The sequence below is a fragment of the Cervus canadensis genome, chromosome 23 (genome assembly GCF_019320065.1).
Source record: "Cervus canadensis isolate Bull #8, Minnesota chromosome 23, ASM1932006v1, whole genome shotgun sequence".
NCBI lineage: Eukaryota > Metazoa > Chordata > Mammalia > Artiodactyla > Cervidae > Cervus > Cervus canadensis.
This window is the reverse complement of record NC_057408.1, coordinates 13524308-13533624: the sequence shown is the minus strand read 5'-3', so window position 1 is coordinate 13533624 and position 9317 is coordinate 13524308.

Below are 9317 nucleotides of genomic sequence, written 5' to 3'. Positions count from 1 at the left end.
TCAAGAAGAATTGCTCCATCAGAGGAAAGGGAACTAAGACCCAAAAGTTAGGGGCTAACCTGTTCTCTATGCAGAGTTCCTGAATGAATGTGATATATAAGAAAAAGTTTCATGTTATGAAAACATGTTAATAAAATGAATTACTAGGGGTCGAGAACCCATGGTCCTTGGCAAAGTGTAGCCCCTCTTGGAAGTTCCTGGGAGAATACTGGTACAATGTTTGAGGGTAATTAGCCTTCACGTCGGCTTAGTCCATTCAGGCTGTTGTAATAAGACACCAATAGACTGGGTGATTTATAGCATTCTCACTTTATCCTCACGTGGTGGAAGGGGCAAAGGAGCTGAGAGAGCGGGGTCTCTTTTATAAGAACGTTAATCTCATACACCGAGAATACACTAATATATTCAGTGCCCTGAATATTCATTGGAAGGACTGATGCTAAAGCTCCAATACTTTGGCCACCTGATGCAAAGAGCGACTCATTAGAAAAGACCCTGATGCTGAGAAAGTTTGAGGGCAGGAGGAGAAGGGGATGACAGAGGATGAGATGGTTGGATGGCATCACCGACTCGATGGACATGAGTTTGAGTAAGCTCTGGGAGTTGGTGATGGACAGGGAGGCCTGGCGTGCTGCAGTATATGGGGTCCAACTCGCAAAGTCGGACACAACTGAGCATCTGAACAACAAAATCTCATACACCAGGGCTCCAGCCTCATGACGTAAGCATGAAGTCCTACATCTTAACACCATTTCCTTGAGTTTTAGGACTCAATATATGAATTTTGGCAGGAGGGACACAAATTCAGACTGTGGTATCCATGAGCACCAGATACCATGAACATATTTTAAAACCATGCTCATCTTTTATCAGAACTGGCATGTGAGTTATGACTTGTTTGAAATATTCATAATTTTAAAAACCACAAATAAAGAATAAGACTTATTTTCAGGGACTTCCCTGATGGTCCAATGGTTAAGACTTCGAGCTTCCACTTCAGGGGGCACAAGTTTGATCCCTGGTCTGGGAACTTGGTCCCAAATCCTGCAGCAGAGATCCCAGGTGCCACAGATAAGACCCTGCGCAGCCAAATAAATAAATATTTTAAAAATAAAATGTAAATACCATTTTTAAAAAAGATGCCGCATGCTGTGTAGCACGGCCAATAAAAAAAACTTTCCTTTTCGTCCAACCTGACTCTGCCGTTTAATTGGAGCGGATGAGATGAACAGGAGATGCATGAGACCCTCTTTCACCTACTTTGTTATGACATAAAATACCATGCCTTCCAAATTATTCCACAGACCAGTTGCAGGATGATGTACAAGACTTGCTTTCTTGTGAAAGATGCAGCCAGTACTGCTCAGAAAGTCACTAACCTGGCGGTTCATCTTGACAACCCACACTGCTCCAATACCGTTTGGAGTTGCATAACCGTAGAGGACTCTGGCCACGGTTATCTGATTCCTCTCATTTGACAACACACCACAGAGCCCCACGCCAGGGCAGATCCCACCACACCGCAGCACACCAGGCACTACCAGCCCATCAGGACGGCGTCACGTGCGTGGGGGGCGGGGCGCAGGGGGTGGCGGGGCAGGGAAGGGCATGTATCAGGGCATTCAGAAGGCATTCTTCCTTCTAGAAGGTAGACGTGTCTATACCACGGGACAGACACAAAACACAGAATCCAACAACTATAAAGGGCCAGAAGGAATCTATTCTAGACTCCCATATGGTAAAGGGATCCCTTCTACAATAGCCCAGTGGAGCCTAATCTGAAAGCTCCCTGAGGTAGATGGCGAAAGTGACTCACTCGTGTCCGACTCTTTGAGACCTCATGGACTGTACAGTCCGTGGTATTCTCCAGGCCAGAATACTGGAGTGGGTAGCCGTTCCCTTCTCCAGAGCATCTTTTCAACCCAGGGATCGAACCCAGGTCTCCTGCACTGCAGGCGGATTCTTTACCAGCTGAGCCCAGGGAAGCCCAGGAATACTGGAGTGGGTAGCCTATCCCTTCTCCAGCGGGGCTTCCTGACCCAGGAATCACACCGGGGTCTCCTGCATTGCAGGCGGATTCTTAACCTTTTGAGATATCAGGGAAGCCCAGTGGTGCTGAATTCACCTTCGGCTGCTGCAAGGGAATTCAGCCACCAGCCCTTCCGTCTGTGGGTTTGTGGACACCTTTGATTGTTAGGAAATCCTTCCGTGTCTTAAGCTGATATCGGCAGCACCTCCGACCCCTTGGCCCTGGCTCTTGTATGACGCTCCGCAGCTGAGCCTCGGGTCCCACTCAGGCCCCTGCTGATGCCCCCACTCAGTTTCCTCATTTCCCGTGAAGATGACTTCAGTTCTTTCCTCAGTTCTCACCACACAGTGTCAACACTGTTAACCCACCGGGCAATCCTGCCCTCACCGTCTCTGTCCCCAGGTGAAGCCAGCCTTGCAGGAGGCTCTGGTGCTATCGCTGTCCACACCTGGCCTCTGGACTTGATGTTTGAGCCAACTGATAGTCGGGAATTAGGATTCCAGCACCAATTCTGCCAGTGCGTGACCTTGACCCAGTCATTGATTGCCTCTGGAAGTTCATCTTCAAGTTCATTTTCCCAAGAGTAAAGATGGAGAGGCTGGGTTACTTTACATTCTCTGATTCATGCAATGCTTTCAAGGATGGTCAATATCCAATGCAGATTTATCTTGTGAAACACAGCAGATTGGCCCATGATCACTGTCGCAGACCTGGCTTTCTTTACTAACTCCAGCTGAGCAAAAGGACAGCAGGCCCCTGGGTGGACAGGGGACAGAGTTTTTGTAGCTACTACAAAGGAAAGGGATCAAGAACACAGAGGATTGCCCATGGAGAGAAAATGTAGGGGTCCAGGGAGTATTTCTAGCCAGGCAGAAGGAACCGAGGTGACTCTGGGGAGAGGTAGAAGACAAATGAGATGGACTTTCCAATTTTCCAGGAGTTAGTTTAGTCCTCAATTAGATATGCACCTTTCCAGTGTAATGAAACAGGCGGTCTTCTTTTGAAGGAATATTGACACAGGGATCTCAGCCATTCGGAGACCAACTAATCCAGTCTGTGAGGCGTATGAGCACTTCATCTCCGCTCTTTGTCTACCTGCTAGATCACCGCTTACAAACAGAACCGTCAGAGACAGGGAGAGGAGTGAGACTAGACGTGATCACAGCTTCTGATGACAGGACACTTTCCTACGGAATTAAACCTCCCCCTGGAAAGAACTGCAAGCTCTGGGCAAAGCACAGAGAAACAACAGCCTGCAGGCACCAAAGAATAGCCCAAAGCAGGTCTGCCCTGGAGGGGAATCAGGTCTACACTCGGAAGGAAAACAAAGCATGCGTGAGTTTTTGTTTTCTTTATAGGTTACTACTGCCGGCTCGCCCCACTCAAGCCAAGTTAGTTAAAACTCAGGAAACGTGCAGGCGTATTGGCTGCAGCCGTAAGGGCTCCAAGAACCAGCGGAGTCTGGGATAGAAGAGCGATTCCCAGAAGGGAGAGAGACCTAAGGGGGCAATTCTGAAATCTGTGTAATTAGTCAGCGTCAGTTGCTCAGTCATGTCCGACTCTTTCGACACCATGGACTGTGGCCCAACAGGCTCCTCTGTCCATGGACTTCTCCAGGCAAGAATACTGGAGTGGGTTGTCATTCCCTTGTGCAGGGGATCTTCCTGACCTAGGGATTGAACCCAGTTCTCCTGAACTGCAGGCAGATTCTTTACCATCTGAGCCACCAGGAAATCTATGTAGATACTGGCTAATCCCTGACCTATGCATGTGTTAGGCTGACTGCAAGCAGCCCAGTTAACTGTTTCTTAACTGAACTAAGAATTCTGTCACTGCCCATCCGAGAGAAACAGTTTGTAGTTTGCATCCAGCTAAGTTCACTAACAGCTAAACAAACAAAAAAAAACAAACAAAAATACTCTTTAAAAAACATTACTCACCAAATAAGTAGAAAGGAGGAAATAATAAAGGGCACAAATCAATGCCATAAAAAAAAAACAAAAAAATAGAAAAAAATAAACTCAAAAGTTTTTTTTTTTTTAAAGGAGCAACAAAGTTGACAAATGCTAGAAAGACTGCTTAAGGGGGAGGAAAGAGTGAACACAGATACCAACATGAGAAACAAAAGGGATACACTACAGACCCTCCAGATATTAATAAAAAGTTAGAGTGCATGTTACGTCGCTTCAGTAGTGTCCAACTCTGCGACCCCATGGACTGTAGCCCACCAGGCTCCTCTGTCCTTGGGATTCTCCAGACAAGAACACTGGAGTAGGTTGCCATGCCCTCCTCCAGGGGATCTTCCCAACCCAGGGATTGAACCCAAATCTCTTACATCCCTTGCATCGGCAGGCGGGTTCTTTACCACTAGCGCCACCTGGGAAACCCAAGAAAGTGAAAGCGAAAGCCACTCAGTCGTGTCTGATTCTTTGCAATCCCATGGACTGTGTAGTCCATGGGATTCTCCAGGCCAGAATACTGGAGCAGGTAGCTTTTCCTTTCTCCAGGGGGTCTTCCCATTCCAGGGACTGAACCTAGGCCTTGCGCATTGCATGTAGATTCTTTACCAGCTGAGCTACCAGGGAAGCCCAAGAATACTGGAGTGGGTAGCCTATCCCCTCTCCAGGGGATCTTCCTGACCCAGGAATCGAACCGGGGTCTCCTGCATTGCAGGCAGATTCTTTACCAACTGAGCTATCAGGGAAGTTTAATAAGCAGAAAACAAAACAAAAGTTTAATAAGAGATTATTATGGAGAATTTTGTGCCAATAAATTCGACAACTTTGCAAACTTGACAAATCGTTGACACAACACACCTCACTGACACATGATGAATAACTCCATGTTTATTAAAGAAATAGAAATAATTCTCAAAATTCTATCCACAAAGAAAAATTCAGGCCCATGTGACTTTACTGGTAAATGCCATCAAATATTCAAGGAAGAAGCAACATCAGCCTTACAGAGACCCTCTCAGGAAACAGGAGTGGAGGGCATGGACTGGGAGCTGGGCTGCCTGGTCTAAATCTCGGCCCTAAATTTAGCAGGTGAGTCCCTGACCAAGCTCATCCTCAGGCGTGTCCAACTCCTTGCGGCCCCATGGACTATAGCCAGGCTCCTCTGTCCATGGAATTCTCCAGGCAAGAATACTGGAGTGAGATGCCATTCCCTTCTCCAGGGGATCTTCCCAACCCAGGGATCAGACCCAAGTCTCCTGTGTCTCCTGCCTTGCAGGCAGATTCTTTACCTGCTGAGATATCAGGGAAGAAAGAAAATATGAGAGGAGGGGCTTCTTCCAAGCAAATTAATTAGGCAAATACCCTGACTCTAAATTCTGACCAAAACATTATAAGAAGGCCAATATCCCTGATGAATAGAGATTAAAAAAATATCCTCAGCAACTAATAACAAATCAAATTCAGCAATACAGAAAAAGGATAATATATCATAAACAAGTTAGCTTTATAAACAAGCTTTATTTAAGTGACAGACTGGGAGAAAATATTTTCAAAATGTGTATCTGATGAAAGACAGGAATCTGGGAGAAATATGTGTCTTTTTTTCAGATCTAATTACATGTAAATATATAGTTTAATGTATTTTATATAGATTACATACATAGCTTAGATTCCAGTCTTCTGTCAGGTATAAATTATATAATTTGTAGAAATATATATTTAAACTCTTGCAACAAAATAATTAGAATTTTAAAAACAAGAAAAGAAAGGCAAAATAACTGAGCAAGGAAGATACACCAATGGTTGAGCAAATGAAAAGGTGCCCACTCCAGCTGTCATGAAAATGAAAATTAAAAACAACCACAAAATGACCTTTTCTTTCTTCTTTCTTTCCCTTTGGCCACACTGCATGGCTTGTGGGATCTTAGTTTCATAACCAGGGGTCAAACCTTACCCCCTGCCGTGGACATGCAGAGTCCTAACCACTGGACTGCCAGGGAATTCCTTTTTTCTCCTTTTTTTTTTTTTTTTAAACAAAGTGACATTTTACCAGTAAAGTGTTTAAAAATTTAAAAACTGACAACGACAAGTGTTGGTTGGATGTGTTGTAACTGGACTGCTCATATATTATTGCAAGGGAGTATTAACTAACACAACAAATTTTGGGGAAAGTTCTGGAAGTTTCATATAAAAATAACATAGTCAGCCAAACTACCTCTGACCTAGCGTTCCGCTCGCAGGATTTGAAAGTACATGTCCTCAAAAAAGATGTGTCCACAAATGTTGACAGCAGCTTTATTCATAACAGCTGGGAAGTAGAAAGAGTCCAGGGGTCCATTAACAGGCGAATGGGTAAACAGCCATGAAATATTCCCACAACTCAGTAGCAAGAATGAAGAGCCTCTGATACAGAAAACAACATAGATCCATCTCAAAAACATCAAGCTGAATGAAAGACGTCTTGTGCAAAGTACGTGCGAATGCAACTCCATTTCTATTAAGTTCTTGAAGAGGTAAACTAGTCAATGGTGAAAAATACCAGCAAAGTGTTTGTCTGCACAGGAATGGTGGTGAGCACTGACCAGGAAGGGGCAGGCAGGAATTTTCTGGGGTGATTATAACGCACACTGTCTTGATAGGGATTTGCTACAAAAAGCATATTAAGGTATACATCTTTGTGAAATTCATTAAATAGTACATTAGATGTATACATTTCACCATATGTATGTTTTACTGAAAAAGAAAAAGAGAATCCTTAAAAAACTATTGAACTCTAGCCAACGATATACTCGCAACTGTGTATTTGGGGATAAAATGCACTGAGACCTGCAGCTTACTTTAAGAAATACCAAAAGGAACAAGCAAACAAAACCAAGAGATTGATTGATAGATCAGTGATGGGTAGATGGAGAGATATAATAGAACAATATAGCGAAATATTAATTTTAAAATCTAGGTGGTGGGTACATGATGTTTATAATCCTTCAACTTTATTATATGTTTTAAATTTCTCTAAATATATATTTTATATTTATAATCATATTCTGGGGCAGAATGTGCAAACTTCTCTCCTTTTGGCAACTCTAGTGAAAAATGTATGACAGGAAGAAAGGCTGAAACAAACAAGTGAAGCAAAGTATTGTCCACACTTTAATCTTTCACTTTCTCTGCCTAAGTGTTCAAATAGAGAACAGATATTTGCTTCATACTCTTATGTTCATATGTAGGACTTTCATTTAAGAGTTCAGAGCATTGAACAATATATAAATATCACTCCCACAAAAGACGAAACTTTCTACAAGAACTTCACATCTTTTAATGCAACTAAAATAGAAAAGTTAATGCATTCTAATGCTCATAACAGCACTATTTACAATAGCCAAGACATGGAATACAGTCAATCTGATTTCAATATTGACCATCTGGTGATGTCCATGTGTAGAGTCTTCTCCTGTGTTGTTGGAAGAGGGTGTTTGCTATGACCAGTGCGTTCTCTTGGCAAAACTCTATTAGCCTTGCCCTGCTTCATTCTGTACTCCAAAGCCAAATTTGCCTGTTACTCCAGGTGTTTCTTGACTTCCTACTTTTGTATTCCAGTCCCCTATGATGAAAAGAACATCTTTTTTGGGTGTTAGTTCTAGAAGGTCTTGTAGGTCTTCATAGAACCATTCAACTTCAACTTCTGCAGCATTAGTGGTTTGGGCATAGACTTGGATTACCATGATATTGAATGGTTTGCCTTGGAAATGAACAGAGATCATTCTGTTGTTTTTGAGATTGCACCCAAGTACTGCATTTCAGACTCTTGTTAACTGTGAGGGTTACTCCATTTCTTCTAAGGGATTCTTGCCCACAGTAGTAGATATAATGGTCATCTGATTTAAATTCACCCATTCCTGTCCATTTTAGTTTACTAATTCTTAAGATGTCATATAAATTAAACTCAGATTCAGAAATTGTGAAAATTTTTTGCCTCCTAAAAAACTCTTACTATGGAAAAATTACAAATCTAGTCAAAAGTAGAAATACAAGTATAACAAATCCACATGGACCCAAGTTTAGCATTTGGATGGCACTTTACCCAGAGCCACTGTCCTTGGAAAACTCTATACTGTCGAAATTCTGTCCATAAACTGAATACATCATTCCTAGATGGTGTCTAAGCCCTTGAGCTATAGAAGGATAATATAAATAAACACAGTGATGCTTGCTTGTTTTCTTAGGTCATTTTAGAGATCTTAAAAGATTTCCAAGTTGTGTTTCTTTAACTTTCATTCCTTTAACTTATAACACATCTACCCTTCAGTAAGTGTGGCAAGCTCCTGACATTTGACTAAAGATGACTTATGGGGAGCATCTTGAAAACCCCTTTGAAAGCATCTTTTAACCCCTTGTGGTTAAAAGGGGCTAATTAGATTGGTTAGGACATAAGATCAGCATTTTTAGGGCTTAAAGGGTCAAAGGAGAAAGTACAATAAAAATTGACAAACAAATGTCCATAAAGTTGCAGTCAACTGTAAAAGCTAATAGCCTGCCGCAGAGACAGAGGAGCTCCTCTGCAGGAAAGAACGGCGTTCCCTGAGATGGTGCACCCCGATAAGAGAGGACGGCGCAGGGCGGGCTCTCGCAGACGGCAGTGGGCAGTGGCGTTCGTTGCGTGGAGCCCAGGCCCCCGGTTTGATGAACGTTCACATCAAAGGCGGAGCAGGCAGCCCCAGCCAGCGCTGATGCTAACAAGACCGGAGTGCACTGAACTGACTTTTGAAAGCGATCAAATGCTTTCTATGGACTACTTGGGAAGGACAAGCGAAACAGTTTGACGTTTCCAAAAGTCTGGGAAATAATTAATATTTTAGAAAAGCTCCAAAGGACTGAATAAAAGAATGTGGGGGGGGGGGTGGAGAAAGTATACCCATACTCATTAACAGCTGTGTGAAGTGAGACAATTTACTAAATCTGTGTCCTCGTCAGTGAAACAGAGTTCCTCCCAGTTATTCATTAAATCAACCACCACTGTGCGTCACACATGTTCTAAAAGCTAGCGATCTGAAAACAAGGTCCCCTTTCTCATGCAGCATAGGTTCTAATGAGGGGAGACAGGTAGCAAAGAAATCAATAAAGAGGAAGGCAGTTTTGGAGAGTGGGAGGTGCTGTGAGACCAATAAAATGAGGAAGAAGAATCACGGAACGTGTGAGAGAGGGCATTGCAGACAGTGAGTGGGGTCAGTGCAAAGGCCCTGAGGCAGCAAGGGGCTTGGGCGTTCTCAAGAGAAAAGGCCAGTGAGGCTGCGGCTCAGTGAGCAAGTGGGAGCAGATGGGAGAGTGGCCGG